Source organism: Stegodyphus dumicola, chromosome 9 (assembly GCF_044657685.1).
Source record: "Stegodyphus dumicola isolate Sdum_Otavi_A_Nest chromosome 9, ASM4465768v1".
NCBI lineage: Eukaryota > Metazoa > Arthropoda > Arachnida > Araneae > Eresidae > Stegodyphus > Stegodyphus dumicola.
This window is the reverse complement of record NC_140776.1, coordinates 92,758,304-92,780,240: the sequence shown is the minus strand read 5'-3', so window position 1 is coordinate 92,780,240 and position 21,937 is coordinate 92,758,304. Positions and strand designations below refer to the sequence as shown.

The 21,937-nt window shown below is 32.5% G+C and overlaps 1 long non-coding RNA gene across 3 annotated transcripts in view; it reads right to left on the bottom strand.

Annotated features, from left to right (window-relative positions):
• Window positions 1-850: 850 nt before the first annotated feature.
• Window positions 851-21,937, bottom strand: part of LOC118188549 (uncharacterized) — a 169,397-nt gene continuing 148,310 nt past the window's right edge. For all 3 annotated transcript variants that reach the window (XR_015043216.1, XR_004758126.2, XR_015043215.1), the window contains one exon: window positions 851-2,309. This is a non-coding gene — a long non-coding RNA (uncharacterized LOC118188549). The remainder of the gene's footprint in view (window positions 2,310-21,937) is intronic.

The window sequence follows — 21,937 nt, the reverse complement described above, 5'->3', positions numbered from 1 at the left end:
TATAAAATCTTTACGGGTTTGTGTGTATGTATATCTATAACTGTACATATGCGCGGGTTGAATTCAGAAACTACTGCACCCATAGACTCGCAATTTAACACATATAGATAGTAACTTGGTTGGAGGCTATAAAAAATAAAATAAAATGATAAAATTAAAATGCTTTTTAATCATAAATCAACAATTTTAATCATAAATCATAAATCAATAATGCATCATAAAATGCTTTTTTGGTTCTCAAAGGATGTTAAAACATATGGCAATATTATGCTACTAGAAAACCCTCATGAATTTATCTTTATAAACAGTATGTTCGTCACATGTAGTTTCTATTTATGGCATTTGTCTGGTATTTGCGGCATTGTGAATCTCATGAGGAGCAGCATGGTAAAATCAGTTGATGATGCACCTATAACTGTAAAAGAGTATTTAATACGTTGTCTATGGATCAGTAAATAGACACCCTGTTGCATAAAGCAAAACGTATTTCACTCAATATCAATGAACTCCGGACATTCCCTCGCTTAATATCGAATAACCATGGTCTGACGTATTTATGGAACTTTCGTATCACTATACTAACCTCAGGTACTTCCGGAAGCTCACACTACTTAAAGTTTGTGAAGCGATAATATGTCTGTTATTTACTCATATATTATTAATACAGATTCGCATCATATTCCTCTAACTATCAATTGGAATTACTACCCATGCATGTTAGATAATAACCGCATACTAGTTTATAAAGTCTGACTTACTTTGGTAGCATTAACAAAGACCAAACTCTTAACAGACTGGGAACGAATTATCGTTGCGTTTCAGAAGTTAAAGACAGAAACTTGAGAAGTTTTAAATATACATTTTTATTAAATCAGAACTTTGAACATAAATGCACGACTTGTGCTTACAAATCAGACAGCCACTTGTAGTGATATAACTTAAAGAAATAGTAAATTAGAGCTTCAAATTAAAACTTAGTAGCCGAGGGCTACGCAATTGATTTAAAGCTCAGTTGGCTCAAAATTTCGCATTGGCGTAACAATTTAAATATCGCAACTATTATGCGAAGACGAATAATACGATCTTATCTCAGCTAGCTAACGTAGATGTGTGGCCTTGAGGTGCAGATCACGCTCTGAATTAAACTCTCGAACCTTCCTTTTGATGCTATATCTTTCTACCTCATTTACATTCTGGGCAGAGAAACGGAAAAGAGAAGTGAGAGTAAAGATCCGAAACATAAAATAAATTGTTAGTGACAAATAGTAGAAAGAATTCTACAAGTTTCAAGCTCAAATCTATTTATGATATTTATAGTTATATCTTCAAAAGGAATTGCCATTAATTTAGCCCTACGTACCAGAAACCCTGCAATGAAATCTGAAATTAATGCACATAACAATCCAGTACTTACTAATAACATAATTTATATGAAATTTATAAATCAAAAAATATATATATATATCGTATTTCTAAAAATATTAATGACATCCTTAAAAGTCTTAGAAATGAAGTGATATCTACGGAAGCCCATGACAGTTATTGTAGAACTTGAAATATAGTAATGCTTGTCTAAAATTCAAGTACTTTGCGGGAAAATCGAAAATTGCTTCCATTATCATTTTTTGGAAGTTCGAAAGAATTTAAGTCTCTAAATAATTTTTGCTCTATCAGCCAACTTAAATAAGCAAATTAAAAGGAACAAAATTTACATAAACTTCTTACCAATTTTTCTGGCTGTAATATGTAAATTCTATCATATTTTAAAATCTGGTTTTAGAGCATACCATTCCATAGTTCATCAAATTCTGCGAGCTCTTGAGAGTTTCGGCTTTTAATAATGAAAAAAATGTTGCTACCTGCTTCTTAGCTATCGAGGTTGAGAAAGAATTTAATCGGAAGTGGTAACAACGAATTATCTCTAAATTTATTTGTTATAATTTTCCATCTTTAATGATTCAGCTTACGGATAATTATCGAAAAAATATATAATTTCCTGCGAAAACTTTTCAAACATATTCTAATATAAAAAATATCAAAATTACAGAGCTAGAAATCCTCAAAGTTCATTACTTGGACTTTATCAATGATCTTCCATCTCCTTCAGTGGCTTCTCAAATACCTTCAATACTGTTTATGATGGAAGCCTGCTTCAGGGCTCTTAAAACGTAAAAGTCAGTTTCAGTTTACATACATACAGCTGCCTTGATGGTTTTCAGAAGTTGAAGTAGTGGGATTTCAGCAGTACTATTTCTTTGATTGTTTGTAATAATGATTCGGTATTCCTGCTTTTTCTTGTCTTACTGCTCCTAAATAACAAAAACTAATTATCAAAATGCATTGCCAAAAGTATAAGCTATTTCCTTTATAAATTTATCAAGGGCACCCCATGCATTTATTATTCGTGAGATAAAACTGCAAGCTGAATTTTGTAAAGAGAATTATTTAATACCTCCTCCCATTAAACTATATGAAAAATGAATTTTCTACTTTTAGTTCATTAAATATTTCACCAATTTTAAATAGATTGGTTTGATATATTTAATTATGGCAAAGCATTCGAGGGCTATCTGCCTAAGTGAAATAATACCTTCGTGGACGACTTTTCCTAGGGAAATTGACTCGCATACATTAGGTCCCAATCACATTATGTTTCGGCTACGCGGGACTTGACGTCGAAAGGGCAATTCTCAGAACCCGCACAATTCCGGGAAACACATATAGCTAGGTTACCATTCTCACTTACTACAAAGACTTTAACACTAAACAGTAATCGATCATCGCTTAAATTAAGATCAGATGATCCTTCAGAAGCAGAACTTTTCGTCTGATTGGTTGTCTCTACCCGGGATACGAGACATTTTCGGTGAGGTTTGAAAAAATCCCGCGTAGCCGCAACATTATTTCCGTAACTAGGCGGGACTTCGCTTCGAGCGGGGCTCTTTTTTTCTAGGAATCCTCCCATTTTAACCAGTGCTACCAGAATCTCGTTTCTCAGAAAAGTCCCGTCTAGCAGACACTGTAGCCATATGTGCTATTCTCTTTACACACGGGGAAAACCACGAAGACGCCCTTGCAGCCAACCCGTCTGCCGGAATTCGAACCCCAGATCGAACTACCAGTGTTCAGCGACATTACCGATCAGTCACAGGTAGACCCGAGTTTTAAATAAAAGCTTATATTACAAAAACGTTTTTATTTGTTCAATTTTTCAATAAAAATAGTGTTGCGGCTGCAGTAAGAAACGGTAATGTTGCACTGTGACTCATGCAGTGCTTAAGTACAGTGGTTTATCAAAGAAATTATATATTTTCATGGTTATGGTTGCATTCAGGAAGCATACATCTTAGAGAATATTATTATAATAAGTTATTTATGTTTCCAAAAGGTTTTGGGGATTTTTAGTGGTTGTATTCTTATTTTATTATATCCTTCTTTAGAATGAAATGAAACAATGAATATTATGTCATTTATGAAATGCTCAACGTCATCTTCAACTCTGAGCCAGAAAAGAACAAGAGTAGTATTAAAGACATGCGATTAAGAGACAGATGTTTTATACAAACTACTATATATTACATGCTTCTAAAATGACATCGATTCTGAATAAAATTTGATTGAATTTTACGAGCTGTTTGAAATATTAAAAAAAAAGTGGATTGTGAGAAACGTTTGATTAAGATTAATGTGCTGCAGGGATGGTCCCGTGTTCGAATTCTGGATAAGGCATTGGTATAACTGTCCCTTCATAGGAGGCAAAGGCGGTAACCTATTAGGGGCTTCCCTAATTAAAATGCCATAACTTTCGGTCCTTGTATGTAGGTCTTTTGTTTATACTGTAACATATTTAAATTTGCGATGCAATTACTTTGAAGACTAAATAAAAATGGAAGTATTAAGTGCGTGAGAAATTTTAACGAAATAACAGTTTCTCATTTTTGTTTTCATTAGTTTTTATTTCGCTTCGCTTTATTCGCTGGCTAAAAGAAAAGGGCATCATACTGAATCTGCCCGTGTTCCAAGTACAAGTTTTTAGAAATGCTTCCGTAGAATAATAAAATCGAAGAAAATTATCTCTTTGAAGAAACCTCAACTTTATTTGAATTGTAAAATTATTTTACGGCTGCCGAAAAATTGGTCAATTATTTAAGTTTTGACCATTATTCGCATTTCTCTATTAAAAAGTCAGACGCTTAGAAAATTGAAGTTATATGAACTGGGTAACAAAAAATTCAGTGCTAATCGAAGTCGAGCACTGCAACTTGTAGCTAATACTGAAATAGGACCCAAATGCTCTAGTTTCGAATTCTCAAATACTTTAGTTTCGAAATACATGAATTGTTTTCGTTTAATCAACATCTCTTTCTCACCCAACACTAGTATTTACAAACGCAAATGATACTAGGCAAATAGCTGCCGCAAAAACAAACGGCTTTATTTTAAGTGTTACTGATGAGCAGTTTTCAGTTATAGATTTGTTTATCAAAACGCACAATTTTTTCAATGGTGTTTAAACGAATCAATATAGTATTAATTTATTTTATTACAAAATGATGATATAATTAAATAAATTCAGGTCAAATGATTAGAATTATATATATATATATATATGTATGTATCCTAATCATTTGACCTTATTCTAATCACATATATATCCTAATTATATATATATATATATATATATATATATATATGAAATAATAGTAGGTAGAAACATTGCAGCGATCTTGCTAAAAAGTTACCAGGAGCTGTAGCTCCACGAAATAGTTCAACGCTGTATTACTAAAATATGAACTAAGAAGAAATTAAAAAAAAAAATATTAATCTGGAAAAACTGGAAAAAAACTGTTAAAATTAATGTTGGAAGACATGCGGTGCACGAAAAAATTAATCTGACCGTTGTGATATGTGAAAAGTTAATACACATAAAAAAATAGATTGACGGAAAAAAAATATCAAAACATAAAATGCAAAAATTATAATGAAAACATAAATTGCAAAAATACAAAAATAAAATAATTACAAAGCGGAAAATGGTAAATTAACCCACTCGTACCCTCAACCAGGCTTTTCAAGGGAAAAATGACTGAGTGTCGAACTAGGCTAAATACCATTACGCGTTTCGCCGAAACACACCATTGAAGCTCTTGTTTGATGAGAAAAATTTTTTATAAAAAACATGAATAGTCCGGAATAAATCTTTTTTGAATCTTCAATACTCTGTTCCTTTCCCCAATGCTCTGTCCCTTTTGAAGCACCAAAAAAGATTTATTCGGGACATGTTTTTTATAAAAAAATTTTCATCAAAATATTCATCAAACAAGAATTCATCAAACAAAAATTTTCATCAAACAAGAGCTTCAATGGTCTGTTTCGGCGAAACGCGTAATGGTATTTAGCCTAGTTCGACACTCAGTCATTTTTCCCTTGAAAAGCCTGGTTGAGGGTACGAGTGGGTTAATTTACCATTTTCCGCTTTGTAATTATTTTATTTTTGTATTTTTGCAATTTATGTTTTCATTATAATTTTTGCATTTTATGTTTTGATATTTTTTTCCGTCAATCTATTTTTTTATGTGTATTAACTTTTCACATATCACAACGGTCAGATTAATTTTTTCGTGCATTCGCATGTCTTACAACATTAATTTTAGCAGTTTTTTTCGCGTGTTTGCAGATTTTTTCCAGTTTTCACAGCTTAATATTTTTTTTTTAAATTTCTTCTTAGTTCATATTTTAGTAATACAGCGTTGAACTATTTCGAGGAGCTACAGCTCCTGGTAACTTTTTAGCAAGATCGCTGCAATGTTTCTACCTACTATTATTTCATATCTTTTTGCAGCATTATGTGCAGAAATTTTTAAGACCAAATAGGTCTTACGTCTCATTACTAGTTAGCTTTACAATTTCTGTTTCAATTATATGTATGTATGTATGTACGATGACCAGGATCAGGAATTTTGATAGCGTAGAAGTGTTGCTCCATAATGACTAGGAAATTGGAGGCGAATGCAAATTAAATCTTCAGTTATCTTCAGTTAAATCTTCAGTTTTATTGCTACAAAGATATCAATTTTGATATCTTTGTAGCAAGAAAGCAGTAGCAAACAGACACCACTCTAGCTAGGCCAAAGCGTGGAAAGCATGTGCGTCATGTTCAGGATGAAATCTTAAGTCAACCTGAGTTAGTTTTGGTTCTCAAAGCATTTTGATTGGATAGTTAATATTGCTGTAAAATTATTATTGGCTGCTTGAGTTTTAGTTTCATTTACATCATCAGAATCACGTAAGAATCATATGACATACATTTTTCTCGATATGAAGCAGTGCAAATAGAAGTTACTATTTTTAGAATAGAGAAGGGAAATTAATTTACGCTGCTAATTTAATCTTTTACATATTCTTTATTTTTCTTAAATATATATATATATATATACAGATGCAAATATATGCAAATATATATATATATATATATATATTTGCATCTATATTTCTCAGCTTGAACTTTTCCATTTTGTATTTTAGCCACTTATCTATCTTTGGGTTTTCGAAAGATTTTATTCAGTTTCTCCCTTTTCTGATTTCTTTTCAAATACTTTAGTGATAAATGTCTCTAACGTTTTATAAGGCAACACTGCCTCAGTTTAATTATTTTAAACTGAAACGTTTTTACAAAGTTTGAACCATTTTTATTTTATCAAGATTGAAAGCACTTCTCTGGAGTATGTTACCCTTTTTTCCGGAGGTAAACTCCTCGGAAAATGGAAATTGAAATAAAATTTAAATGGATTTTAAATTCTATATACTTTTAAAAAGTAAACCTATCATCACATAACGAGAATACAAACATTAGTAAAATTATTGTTACTGTGACGTAGGATAATAAAATGTTAAAATAATTTGTTTGCACCAATTGGCAGTCTATTTTATCCTAATAAACAAATGATTAAAATAGATTGTCTACCTATAGAAAATCTATTTTAATCATTTGTTTTAATGCAAGAACAATTACATTTCGAATACATAGAAAAACGCTTCAAAATCAAATGAGCATAGAACAGGAATTATTCTGTAATTTAGAACTATTTCTTTTTAAACTGTACCTTTTATTTAGATTACGGACATCTGAATAGAGTATTATAATACAGGATTAGTGCAAATTATTCATCTAGATTCCAAACATTGTATTTCGTAAAATCGGCAGATATATCAATGAATAGTGTATAAAATGAAGTAGAAATCTTTTCAGTTTGAATCACAGCACTATATATATTTCATGTGTTCTCGTGCATTTCGCGGCACTCGTCCAAACGGTACTTTATTCCATCCATTTGCATGGTAGGTAGCATTTCTCTATTCATAGTCAATAAAGTTGAATTAAAGTGATTTTAGAAGCCTATTTGGTGCTGCCTAAGAAGACAAATGTTTAACGAATATTTCCAAAAGGAAAAATATTCTTTATATGAACAATATTAAATCATTTTCTATTTGTCGATCAATCTAACAACGTGAACACTCATCATTCAGAACCTCAACATGCCAGTGTGGTCGATCCCCCTTCTTAAAATTTTGTTTAAGGAAATAACCACAGCTGGAGCATATAAAATATGAAATACTCGTCGTAGTGTTCTCGAAGGGAAAACATAAAACCCCTACACTTATGTTTGTGAAATGAAGTAGAATACGTGTAGATGATATTTGGAAGAATATAGTTTCTTTTAAACAAGAGCAGGACGGTTTTTCATGTACCGTATCTGAAAATTTTTTGAAAGCATTGAAGCTCCAAAAAAGATTTATTCCGGACTATTCATGTTTTTTATAAAAAATTTTTCTCATCAAACAAGAGCTTCAATGGTGTGTTTCGGCGAAACGCGTAATGGTATTTAGCCTAGTTCGACACTCAGTCATTTTTCCCTTAAAAAGCCTGGTTGAGGGTACGAGTGGGTTAATTTACCATTTTCCGCTTTGTAATTATTTTATTTTACTATAAAACACAAATGAAATGTCGTTTCGTTACTGCATATTAGACTAGCAGGAAAACCGTTGTCTTTTAATGAACTTGAGAATCGTTTGACACAAACATGCAGCATGTTGCAAAATGTGGAGAGGTTGTGGTTTAAGTTTAAATACAAATCTTGCATATGGTTGGCTGCGAACTAAGTGAATACAGTTCTCGGAATTTATGTTTTGAGTTGAGAAGAAAAGCACCTCATCTGTCCATAATATCCACAGCGATCACCTGCTATTTTCATCATCTGATGAGAAAAAATATTCGCAAAGTTAACTCACCATTGCTTGTCTTCAGGTTGTAACAATGGACGCGTTGGAACCGATAAGGAAAAATCTGCCGAATAGATCACAAAACCTTGAGGACTGTGGTTTTTTGGTACATCCAAACTGTGGATAACACATTTCTTGCAGTACATATTTTGCTGTTTAAGTGATTTATTGATTTCTGTATTCTATGCTCGAACTATCTATTCTTATCTCAACTATTTCGTTAGAAACGTTTGGATGTATGAAGGTCTTACTTTTATACATGCCTATTGAATCATTCCTCTGAACTATCCTCTGAACAAATGTCAGAGTGTAATGATCTGATGGCTTAGTAGATCTATACCTCAATATGCCAGTGTGGTATTGAATTCGAAATGCACGTTGCATAAAAACCGTGAAAAATACTGTATTATTTTACAACCAAACTATTTCGACGTTAAACTAACGAATAAGTAAACGAAATTCATATCTGCTACATGATGAGCTACAAGAAAATCTGTGTAAATTAATTAAAAAAATTTAGATATTTGCTTCCACTATGCAGATAAGGGCACGTAAGTCAATAGTTGGAAATTACAGGACTTCAAAGCCGAAGGCTCAGGTGCGAAGCACGTTCATGAGGCTCCTAGGCTGGGTAAGCCGCATCCTGTGTGTAACGACGTGTGGAAAGGCATAACGTTCCTACCATAGCATTGAATAGTTCTTAGTTGAGAAAAAAAATTCTCGTGATAAGCTAAGATGAGCCTTGCGCATATACATAATGTTGAGCTAGTCACTTCAATAGCTGGAGATGTTGGTAAGCAATAATATTAAAAGTGCATATCTTAGTTGTCGCATGCTACTGTCACGGTTTTAGGTGCTCAAATGGAAGAAGGATGGAGTGGATTTGAAATGAATCTTTTGTAACATTTCTGTATTTTTATTCATTTTCATCAGATATCATATAAGGTAAGGATTTATTTTAATAATTTATCTTTGCGCAAGGAATATATATTTCGAATACTTAAATTAACTCCAAAGTAGAAGGAATGGAGGGGGGAAATACCTCTCAGTTTAAAATTATTTAAATTATATTTGTAATTTAGCCTACCGATTCACTGCGAGATAATGTCGAACACATCTTTAAAATACTCAATTTTATCTATTAATATGTACAGGTATACTTTTATCTTTTACTCTCACAAATGAAACTGTCAAGGCCCATAAACTTGAATAGTTTAGTAAAATGTCTAGAATTTCCTAATCTTACATTCTGAAAAAAATTCAACGCAAGGACTTGGTATGTCTAGAATTTCCTAATCTTACATTCTGAAAAAAATTCAACGCAAGGACTTGGTATAACTTAGCTTTTTTAAAGCTATTAAATTTCATGCTTGTAAAATTATTCATGAATAAGATTATGGTTAAAAATTTCAAAAACAGTAAAATTTTAAGCTCGGTTTTTTTTCTTAACTTAAAACTGATTGATTTTAATTATGTTTTGCTTATTCTATCCCCTTTTCATTCCTTTTTAACAATAATTATTTTTAAAAGACAGATTTTACAAAGCGTTTTGTAAAAGTTTGTTTGTTTCAGTCGTTCTTAGAGAAAATAATTATATCATGTTATACGTATATGATATTTATATAACGAGACAAATTTCTAATAATAATACTAATTATTAAGCCTTTAATTTACAAACATATAGCAGATATTGAACCTGCAACCTGGTTCGCTAGTTACTATTTTAAATGTGTCTCGTTATAATGATATTACAAGTATTGCCTTTAATAGCGATTGAAAACTCTTTGAAAAACCTAATTTTTAACATGTTAAAATGATGAATTTTTGAAACCTAATTTTTAACATGTTAAATGATTCATGTTAAAAACATATTGAAAGGGAATGAAAAAGAAAAAAATAAATTAAAAGCATTCAATGATAATTTAAGACAAAATTACAACTACAAACATTTTACCACCACAATACTTAACAATTGTAGAAACAGTTCTACAGTTGTTAAGTATTGTGGTATGCATGAATAATTAATTACACAAGGATGAAATTTAGCAGCGCTAAGAATAGTAATAGATAAAAGTCAAAAATATTTGATATCTAAACATCAGTTCTTATAGCGTAGAGACATGATGTTATTTCGAAGCAGGAGACATGAAAAATGGGCAATGCTCTCGCCGGGACTCGAACCTGGGACCTCTCGAATACGCGCCAAGTTTGTTACACCTCGAAGGGATGATAAGATGGCGGGAGGAATACCTTATAATAGAACTGCTATTCATCATAAAAACTATCCGTGTACAACTAATGTACACAAATTCTGATTTGTATGCAATACGCAAAGGGTTCGGTGTTAATCCCATTAAATTTAGTAGTGCTAGATTTACAGATTTACTTACTGAATTTTATTAGCAACAGTGATAGACTAATAGAAATTTGACAATAGAATGTATTTTCTTTTAAATAAGTAGGGCAATAAAATATATTTATTTATTTGTTGATGTAAACGACTTACCATTTGCTCTTGACCTTCTTGTTTATCGCTTCTCTTCTTTAATACAAACATAAAATATTCAATTTATTTCCATTAGTTTCTTCTCTTTACCAAAAAGTTATTTATATATTTTTTTTTAAATGTCATACCTTTATTGAAATTAAAAATAGATAGCATATATTTCTATTACAGGTATTTGATAAAGGAAAGTGATCTTTTCTTCTACTGAATTTCAAAATATCATTTTATTGCTTGTATCTATGAAGATCATTTTAAAGGTTCATTTTAGATATATTTTCTTGAAAGAACATAAATCTGGGCGCATGACAAACATAAATTCATTGTACAAAGAGCTATAAACTTAAGGATGAAAGTTATTTCGAATCCTAGATAAAATATCAACGTAATAACATCCCTTTCACTATTTTTAGGTTAAAGAATAAACCTATGAATGGATGCTTTGGAGATACTTTTGTGATTGTAAGCTTGCTTTTTATATTATTCACGTATTCCTCTGGAAATATCTGTTACGCATATCTCACATCCTACAATAGTATTCGTTTCCTTCACATTGCGCACAGAAAAATTTTGAGATCTAAAATTTGATGATGCTATTCAATTAAATTCTTGAAGAATAAGCTTCAGTTTGGCTAAGAATTAAAATTATCATCGATATTAATTCCACATTGTAAATAAGTTATGCCGAAAATGTTTGTGTATTATGTGCATAATACGTGTTTCAGGAAAGTATAGTTTTTTTGAAATATACGAAATTTTTGTAGAAATTAAGGTTCGTGATGCTTCTGTGGTGAATTTTACTTAATTTAAAATTTTCTCTAAAATCCTTTGTATTGATTATCATCGTCATGTAATTATTATTATGAAATAACTGGAACGTTAGCTTTTATAAAGATTTTTTCTTCCATATTCTATTCATTAATTTTCCTTTCTTTTCAATTTACTATTAAGAGCGAAAGAGGTATGTTGCGTAAAATCATAAATTATGATGGAAATGAGACACAAAAAAAGTTTAAAAAAATATACAAGATTTAGCTGATGCTTTACATGAAAACAGTTGTTAAAAATGTCGAAATGATTATCGCGATATTGTGCATTGGTGTTTTGCCAGGTTGTTCTCAGACGTATGATAAATGATGCCTTTGGTGACTCACGAAATTTTTTCTTCTTCTACTCGTCTATTGTTTGCATTTGTAAGAGGTTTAAACAGATTGCCCTTCAAAATTAAGGAAACAAAAAGCAAAAACTAGTTGAACAAGTAAAAATTGATGCTAACCGATGATGTTCGACAAATTGGAAATCTGCCAGCGGCAGAAACTTTTGCCAGAATTAGATGATTCGGTCACAAAAAAGGATCTGATGTGATATATATAGCAAGTAAGACAGCAGTATTCCTAAAATGGCTAATTTGAGAAATTGGAATGTTTTATCAAGTGAGGCTCCTTTTTTCTTTGATTTACTGTGGAGGCATCATTATGAAGTAATTTGTGCCTTATCTTATGTAAGATTATAACTGTATTTAAAAACTGAATTATTATGGTATAAAATTTCTTTAATCATGGGAAAAGAAAATTGATTATTGTTCGTTGTAATAACTATTGTTCGTTGTAATAACATTGGTAAATTAATTAAATTTGGAACAAAGGGACTTTGAATTCTGCAGAAAATTATATACAAAGATCCCAAAGCCATTGACAGCATTTAAAAAAATTAATTCAGAGAAATATGTTACAGAAAAACAAAGTTTACAGTTATTCAAAATATAATTAAAAATGTATGTCATATCATTACAAAACTTAAATATGTAAGCCTGTTGCCAAAACCATATCTACACATACTTAGTCCAACCAAACATAGTGGAAAAAACTTTTATTGCCCTGTCTGCTTGTGTTTTGAGTTTTCAGTTTTATCATCTACGATATTGCTTTGTATCAGACTTATACCCTTCCCATTTAAGATGAAATCAAAGATTTCTTTTTTAGAAAATGAAATGGCCTAGAAACTAAACTATTCTTCCAAACCAATCTCTTGTGAAATCTGTCGTTCGGACATAAATATAACTTAAATGAGAAGATGCACCATATTGCTGAAAAATGATATTTGTATACGGATTAAATATTTAAGGAACGGAAATTTTATTATCACGTATAGTGAAACTTTTGAGACAGTAAATTTAGAATAAAAAAAAAGTCCAATGACAAAATGAAAAAGGTTACTTTCTGATTATCCACATTCCTATGAAAAATCGCCAACTCAAAAATTGTTTACTTCACTATCTTCAGGACTCATAGTTTCTTATATAAGTACACAGTACATATCGGCTGTTCGCTACAGTCCCATTCCAGTTTGGTTTGATCAAAGGAAGAAATGCATTTGGATGGGAAAAACACTGCTTAGTAAAATGAGCGTTAAATATACACTGGTGTGCAAAAATTAAGGACGAAGTCGAAAAATTAGCATATCAGCTGAACGAAGAGGCAGAGCGGACAGAAAGACCAATCAGGAGATTAAGTAAAGTGATGTACGGTAGCACATGCGCAGATATGCAGGTAGACGTAATGCGGGAGTGTCTGAGTAGTATAAAGCATGTTGTCGGTGTAAGATCAGTATTTCTGGCAAAGAGATTGCACGCCGTATAGCAGTTAAAATCACACCGAGTTGCTGCCAGCGAGAAATGGCGAATAATCAATCTGTTAGACAACATCTGGATTTTTTTACCCGAGGTCGAATCATTGGGAAGTTGGAGGAAGGCCGCAGTGTGACAAGTGTGGCTGCAGAGTTCGGAATTGCTCACAGCATCGTTTCACGACTTTGGAGACAATTTCAAACTACAGGAACAGCTATCCGGGGATTTAGTAGTGGTCGTCCACGAGGAACCACACCCGCAGATGACCGGTATATTGCCTTACAGGCCAGAAGAAACAGGCGGCAGACAGCGGGAGAAATCGCTATACACACGACACAAGCGACTGGACGACCGATATCGCGTTTTACCGTGGCCAGAAGACTTCACGGTGGTGGTCTGTTTGCACGACGCCCTGTACGGTGTGTACCTCTAACGCCTGCCCATCGGAGAAGGCGTTCTCTGTGGTGCCGGGAACACCGGAATAGGAGAGACAATGAATGGGGAGGAGTACTCTTTACAGATGAGAGCAGATTCTGTCTGAGTAGCGATTGTCATCGCATACTCATCGGGAGAGAGCGGGGAAGCCGCAATCATCCTTCGAACATCATTGAAAGGGACAGGTATGGAGGTGGCACTGTTCCCCTTTTGGGGAGGCATCATGCTTGGTAGTCGTACAGACCTTCACATCTTCGACGCAGGTTCAATCAACGGGACCCGTTATTGTAACGAGATTCTTCTTCCATATGTGCGCCTTTTTAGAGGCGCTATGGGTCCGCAGTTCCTTTTCATGGACGACAATGCACCATGTCATCGCACAGTAGCTGCCGAACAGCTCTTAGAGAGTGAGGATATTGAACGTATGGATTGTCCGGCACGATCTCCGGATCTCAGTTTCATCGAGCATGTATGGGATTTTCTAGGCAGACTCTTGTTCTTGGCAGCTCGTACCTTACCACCAGTAACGATTCCGGAGCTTCGATTGGCGCTGCAAGACGAATGGGCAGCAATGCCTCAACAACTCATTGACACCCTCATTCTCAGCACGAGAAGACGCTGTGAAACCTGCGTAGCAGTCAGGGCAGATCATATCCCCTATTAAAGACCGGATGTTTCTTGATGGACACCCATCACAGGGATGTTTCGGCCTTCAGTCGCATTGCGCTCCATGCTACTTTTTCAATAAAGCTTCTTTTTATACCTCTGATTCCTCTTTTAGTAAGTGTTTCTTACATTACTCATGTCCTTACGTATTGGGGATCTTACGGTATTAAATGTGTTGATTTGGAAAGCTTTTGTACAAAGTTATATTGAAAAAACCGTCTCGTCCTTAATTTTTGCACACCAGAGTATAGCATATAAATCCACGTGCTCAAAGACGAGTGTGAAACAAACATGGGCAGTTTGGCTATTGTCGCGTGAGTAAGTACGCATTTCTTAAGCATAATGCTAGAAACAACGTCTGCGATTTGATCAAGTCAGAGGAATATTATACTAAGCTAAGCAACTGTTTCTCTGAGCTGTGTTATAATTATAAGAATTATAAATTTTAGAATTTTATACCAGATATAGCATAAGATCAAATACTTTATTTTATAAGTGTTTTTTAAATGTTGAGCAATCTAAGAAAGATTTTTGCGTAGTGAAATAGTTTTAGTTTAGTGTTTTTATTAATAGCTTTTGATATCAGGTCTACATATATGTTCTGAAATCAAAGATATCTAGATACCCTCAGGACGCAACAGTTTAGCACATTAACATAATAGTACATACCGAAATGGATATGGATATGAAAATAATGTGAAAAAAAGACAATGTTCTGAAATACCAAAGAAAATAAAATGCAGAATGGGTAGAAAAGCAACTCAGTGAGTTTTCAAGAGGACATTCTATGTACGATATGATTATTATATATATATATAGATATGTTTTTGTGTGTGTGTATGTATAATCAAATTATAATAATAAAATCAAACTACTTGGTTAAAAATATAACAATAATTGTATATATCAAAACTAAAACAAAAACAAAACAATTCAATAAAGTAACATATAAAAATAATATAACGAATTGTTTGGTCTTTTTCAAGGAGCAGCTGAAACATTTTCAGCAGAGCCACGTTTCTGAATTGCATCTGTGTGATTATGAATGCATGAAATAAATCAAAAATGCAAAATAAAACAAAATGAGAAAAAGTTGAAAAATATAAGGCTATTTTAATACTAAAGAATGCAATAAAATAAAGTATAAAACACTAAAAATAATTTTTGTTTTCTGCAAAATCATCAAGATATAATAATCTGCTTTGAAGTGACCCTAAACAAATAATATTGTAAAATATTAACCAGCATAAAATTAAAAAAGTCTAAATTTGAGACCAGAGTAATGCTTATACATACGTACACTGCGAAAAAAAAAAGGGAGAGACAGTTCTATATCTCCCGCTGTACTGGGCCGATTGACGAAATTCAACTTGCCTTTTTCATGTCTCGAAAGCGTGACTTAGGATATGTATTAGATTTATGTATAGCATTGTTCTAATATAGGCATTTTGACGCAAAATCGGACCTTTTTCTAAAATACCAATAATCCAATTTTTATACCAATTTTTTTAATTTTTATACCATACAATATTTTCCATATTACCATTCTACAACTTAAATTACGCCAAACTACCAAGTTTTGTAAAAATCGCACGAGTAGTTTTTAAAAAATTAGCTCTCAAAATTTTAGCTCTTCAATGTTAACTGAGTTTGGTATATATTTATTATTCTCTTTTTTTATATTAAACTTATTTGTTTCTTCCTTTCACATTTCAAAATTCAGGTTCATTCTAAATAAAGTTCACCCATTTTTTATAATTTATTTTTAAAATTTGTATTTTTAAATAATTTTTATAGATTTTTCAAAAAAAATGTTGCATATAATCTATAAAATTTTTATCATCATCTTAAAGTAAATGTATTTCTAAGCATACCTGCAAAAAAATAAAGTTTTTTTATTCTTCCGAAGATATACGTGAATTTATATATTATTAGCGCGTTTTGAAATTTGGCATATTTGTTGAAAGCGATAAAACATCAAATGTGGTTTAGACACTTTGCTAAAATTATTTGAAAGTAGGAACGATATGACTTTTCTTCCGCTCCGGCATAATGGAAGGAAAAGGAAAATGGGTTGCCATATATTAAGAAGTTCACTAAGTAAATTATTCTTGGCGCAAACTGAAAAAAATGTGCCAAGATAAGTTTTTCAATTTCTCCGTAAATTTCGCACCAAATTTTACAAAATTTAATATTTAGGTGTAATTTGAGTTGTTGAATAGAAATATGAAAAAAAAATGGTATGTTATTTCAGAAAAGGTCTGATTTTGTGCTAAAATAAAATACCTATGTTAGAAAAATGCTATATATAAATTTAATATATATTCTAAGTCGCTCTTTCGAGACGTGAAAAACCAATTTGAATTTCGTTAAACGGCCCAGTAGAATAAGAGATATGGAACTGCCCCATTTGTTTTCGCAGTTTTCATACTAGCTGATAGCACTTCTTCTTTTTGATATATAGCTTTATCTATTACGATATCATGATTAGTCTTTTTGTCATATAGTTTTGCTTTACTGTGAATTAGTTCAATCTCTTTTGACATAAAATTCATGAGTGTGTGTTACAGAAAGTCTTTGATTGATTTAAAAAAAAATATTTTGGAACAGACAAGGGACAGAGAAACGTTCATAGGGTTTTATGAATGTGACTTGTTGAAATGTTCGGTTGTGATCTTTCCCTTTATAAAGTTTGGACTCGAAGCTTTTGAATTTTTTGCACTTTTATTTTTAGTTCTTAGCTATATTTTGTTCGAAATTTTTTCAATGTCTTTATTATAAACTATTTTTCTTATAACTACAACGTAACCTTTTGCTAAATTTTTATTTTTAATTATCATAGGATTCTTATGTATTTGCGGTTTTTAATAGTTTTCCAAAATTTTCCTGGGTCTTTGGAATAGGCGACATTTGATTCCGATCCGTGTATAACTAATTATAACAGGTCCGCTGGTCCAAACTCTATGTGACTGTAACCGTATGCGCCTTCAAGCAATTTTGAGAAATCGAAGGTACTGAAAATTTCTCCGCTGAAGAAATAAGAAAATAATAAGAAAACTATATTAGATCGGAGAGAGCATCAGCTTTCTGTTTAGTTCAGAGTATTAAAAGCACCTAGGGATCACTGTGCACTTGAGGCACTGTGCAGTCTGCTTACGTATTTGAGGCTATTTATATTGTCTTGTGTTTAACGTTCCTAATTGTTAGAAGTGGGAACTACTGAGTGTACTCTTTCATACTGAGAACAGCTGTAAGAGTATTGTGTGAAAAGTTTCAGAACTGTAAATTGTTTCTTTTCAGAAAATAAATTTTATCAAGCTATCATCGATTCTAGGTGCATAAAATCACTTACATACATATCCTTTTACAAGTAATAATACTATTCGCTGCGGTAAAATTTACTTCCCTAAGTGATCGATTTTACAGTTTTATTTGTCCATTTACCCTTCTTTTTTCAGTCAATTCTCAATTTTATAGCTATTCATATAGAGATTTCGTAGGTAAACACTATTCTGTAATTTTTCTTTTACAATTGTTATCTACGTTTGTTCGTCTTCCTTAACTTTTTAATCATTTTAAAAGTCGCGTGTGGGGTAATGCACAGTTTTCAACATAATACTGACATTTCTAACTGTTAGCATTTCTTCTTTTTTTCTAAATTATAAAATGTCCAATCTGTATTATATATAGTATAGGTTTAAACTAACTTTCCATGTACTAATCTAACCTTTAAACATGAAATTTTTCTCTCTCCTTCTACTATACAATCTCAGGATGAGAGAAGGAACAAAAAGCATAAATTAAAACAACTAAAATTTATTGTAGACTTCTCGAATTTCGAAACAAAAGTAACACAAAATTGCGTTCACTGTTTGTGAGGTTAGCAGGCAACACCAAAAATCGAATAATTTGTAATTCCCAAGTTGAATCTTGGTTTGAAACATTTCACAAAATAATTAGCTGCTAGGAACCAGCAAACGTTCATGCCCAATGTAGAATTTTATTCTGTTTAACACTTCTTTCATTTGCATATTCTGGTGGAAGAGTAACGTAAACAAAAACATGCTTATTTAAATAAAGCTTGTACACTAGTAAACTTGACTGGAATTGTTGATTGTATGATAAGCGAACCTCCGCCACAAAGGAGTAATTTCTATTTAATAATAGATTTTTCCATCTATATATTTTTGGATTGCTCAGTTTATCAGATTTCATCTTTTGATAAAAATTCTGACGATTACATTACTTCCCATTTATATATATATTTCCAAGACTAGAAAAAAAATCTCTTGGAGTTTGAATTTCCTTATTAGCATTCATTTACGGCATTTTGATTTACTTTGAAATTAATTTTTATAATGCGGGTGACAGTGGTACTTAATTCAAACTTTTAATTTTAATTATATGTACTATATTTTTATGTGTGTGTGTGTGTGTAAGATGTAAAATATGAAAGAATTTATTAGCGTTTATATGACAATAATTCTTTTTATTTGGCATTTCCTGCCCTAAAAGTAAAAATTGCTTATAACAACTTTTTGGACTGCATATTTCCAAACTAATCTGTTTCATTCTTTCTTATGAAGCCATGCTACATTGCGAATAGCTTTTATCCAGTTTAGATTAAAGAAACTTTTAATTATATATCTCGCGCTTTGTTGAAGCGTACCTCTTTTTTCTCACTTCGCTTGCTGCTGCCAACATATGCTTTTCATAGCTTTAACATCATAGCCTCTTTATGTTTATCTAGTTGCTTATGCTTTATTACAACTTTGCTATCTTTATATTACTTGAACATGCTTTATTACGAACTTGTTATTTTGGTGTTGCCTTTTTATGCTTTATTATAAATAGAACTATGCTGAATCAACCGAAACGTCTGAAAACCTTTCTTCTCCGTTATGTCATCTTATGTATCTACAGTGCTGTTTTCTAATCTCAAGATATCTACTAAATTTATGACATAAATAAAGATGTGTGTGTTTTATATGTGTATGTTTTAAGTGATCCAAAAGTAATGAAAAAATAAAAACAAATTCAATAGTAGCAGGATGCAATTTCCCAGAAATGCGGAATACCAAAAATTCCCTAGAAGGCATAGGATGTTTTTAATAATGTGAGATTTCATTGTCAGAGTTGTTATATTTCCCCGACAAATAGTTACTCAGTTGTGTTAATAAATTTGTACAGATAGAGGTTGAAGCAAGGCCGCCACGTTTGCATTTTCGTAGGTACATTTAATATAGCTGAACCTGAATAATTATTAAGCTTCCATCTCAGTTTTAAGGGATAACACTGCTTCGGAGGACGGTCCGACTGTCTTTCACCCTTCTTCTCTTACAACCAAGCTCTGGCGAGGATTTTTCCTCTATATTTCGAGTGCCCTCTTGCCGCTCAGACAGTATACGCTTGCTTATGTATATGTCATTTCCGGGATTCAGACAAAGGATGGGGGAACACCAGCAATGTACTATAGGCCAAATGGTAATGCCCTCTCATACTAACTATTCGTAAAAAGTAAAAGAAAAGAAAAAGAAATTTAGATTTGCAAGCCTAAGATGACCTTACAAAGAAAGTGTTGAGTTCCACTGGGGAGATGAGCGTCTGAAGATTTCTAAAGAATCTCAGGTCTTCTTGTTATGGTTTTAAAAATAATATTTGAAGACATAATGAGATTAAATACAACTCCAGTTCAATCTGAGATGATGCCCAACCGGTATAGTTGTTAGCGTCGCTGACTGAAATATTGAAATGCCCGAGTTCGAATCCCAGAGAAGGCATGGATGTTTATAAATGTGATAGTGTCCTTGCAGTATGGGGGCACTTTAAGTATGAGACGAGCCGAAAGTCCTCTCAAGACGCTGGTAGTGGTGAAGAAAGGTGGGAAACTCTCGGACCCATTTCCCCAGGGGTGCTCTCCATTTAAACTGGGGGCGGAACTCCAGTCGCACTGTCACCTGTAAGGTGCTTAAGGCTGTTGACAACCACAGTCATATCTTGCCCTTCTTGCCAAGAGAAATTACGTGGGTTTGGCACTGGCATAGCTAGGGTGAGGCAAAGGCAAATGTTACATAAGGCATCTGTGCAGGGGCGAAGCATCCAGAGAGCGTCAAATTTAAGCCACAAAATTTAGAATGAAAGGTTTTCCATTCTTGGCCTACAGAAAGAGACGCAAAATTTCCCTTGCCCCCAGGCGCTGAAAACCTTAGCTACGGCTCTGGGATTTGGGCTGCCTATAGGCCAGACAAGTGAGCATTAGTTACCAGCAAAAACAACAATTTGAGATGTATAAATAAAGTTGAAAACTTTTATTTATGTAACAAAAAGAGCAAATAAACAAAACAAAAAATAGCAGAAAACAATAGAGTATGCATGTGGAACACTGTGTTATAATGAATTGACTAATAATATTCAGTAGTATTTGAAAGTTCAGGAGCTTCAAACAATAAATCAGCTATTCATTGAAAAAAATTACATTTTAATATTGAAAAGTGGAGAAATAATACGACCTCGTGGGCTACTTATTAAGTTTGTATGCATCAGATACAAATTTTCAGTGCATGTAACCCATAAAATAAGTTATCAATTCTAGAAAGAGCACGGCTTATTCTTGAAATAAAATTACAAAGATCGTTATTAAATTCGGAATACAACAGGAAGAGAGTCATTCATATTTTTTTTAAGTTACGATATTGATTTTTAGATTTAAGTTTAAGTAGAAACCTTTATAAGGCTAGGAGATCAGTTTGTGGAGATTTCCTATGATTATTCTCAGTTAAAGAGTTAGAGGAAACGCAATGATTTAGAGGCTATCAGTTTAAGTTACAGTAAGTACATGGGACACCACGACATCGTCATTGACAAAATTGGTATAGCCCGCATATACTAACTAACTAGAGAACTGCAGCCCCATGAGCACATCAGTGCCAAGCTTTGGGTCTTTGTTGGATACTATTAAAAGGCTGCATTTTGCACAATAGGACAATAGTTACATAAGGTTACATTTCATTTGTGGGCTTATGGTACTTGTGCACAGAAAGATAATTTGACAAGGTACTGGGAATTGGTTATGTAAATAAGCATAGTAATTAAATTAAATCCATAGTTTGAAATGCTAATAGAGTACGAAATACAATATGAGAATACAAAAATACAAAGTGTAAAATACCAAAAGCAGTCTGCATTGAGAGGAGCATTAACAGGGTACTGGGAATTGGTTATGTAAATAAGCATAGTAATTAAATTAAATCCATAATTTGAAATGCTAATAAAGTACGATTCTTGCGTAGAAATATGCAGAAAAGTTGCCATGTCTTGTTATATAGTAATTTAACGAAGGATTCAATGGGGCGCATTATTTGGAATTAAGTTATATGTGTGTCTTTTCGCTGAAACATAATTCCAAATATCTTGACAAAGCTGTGAAG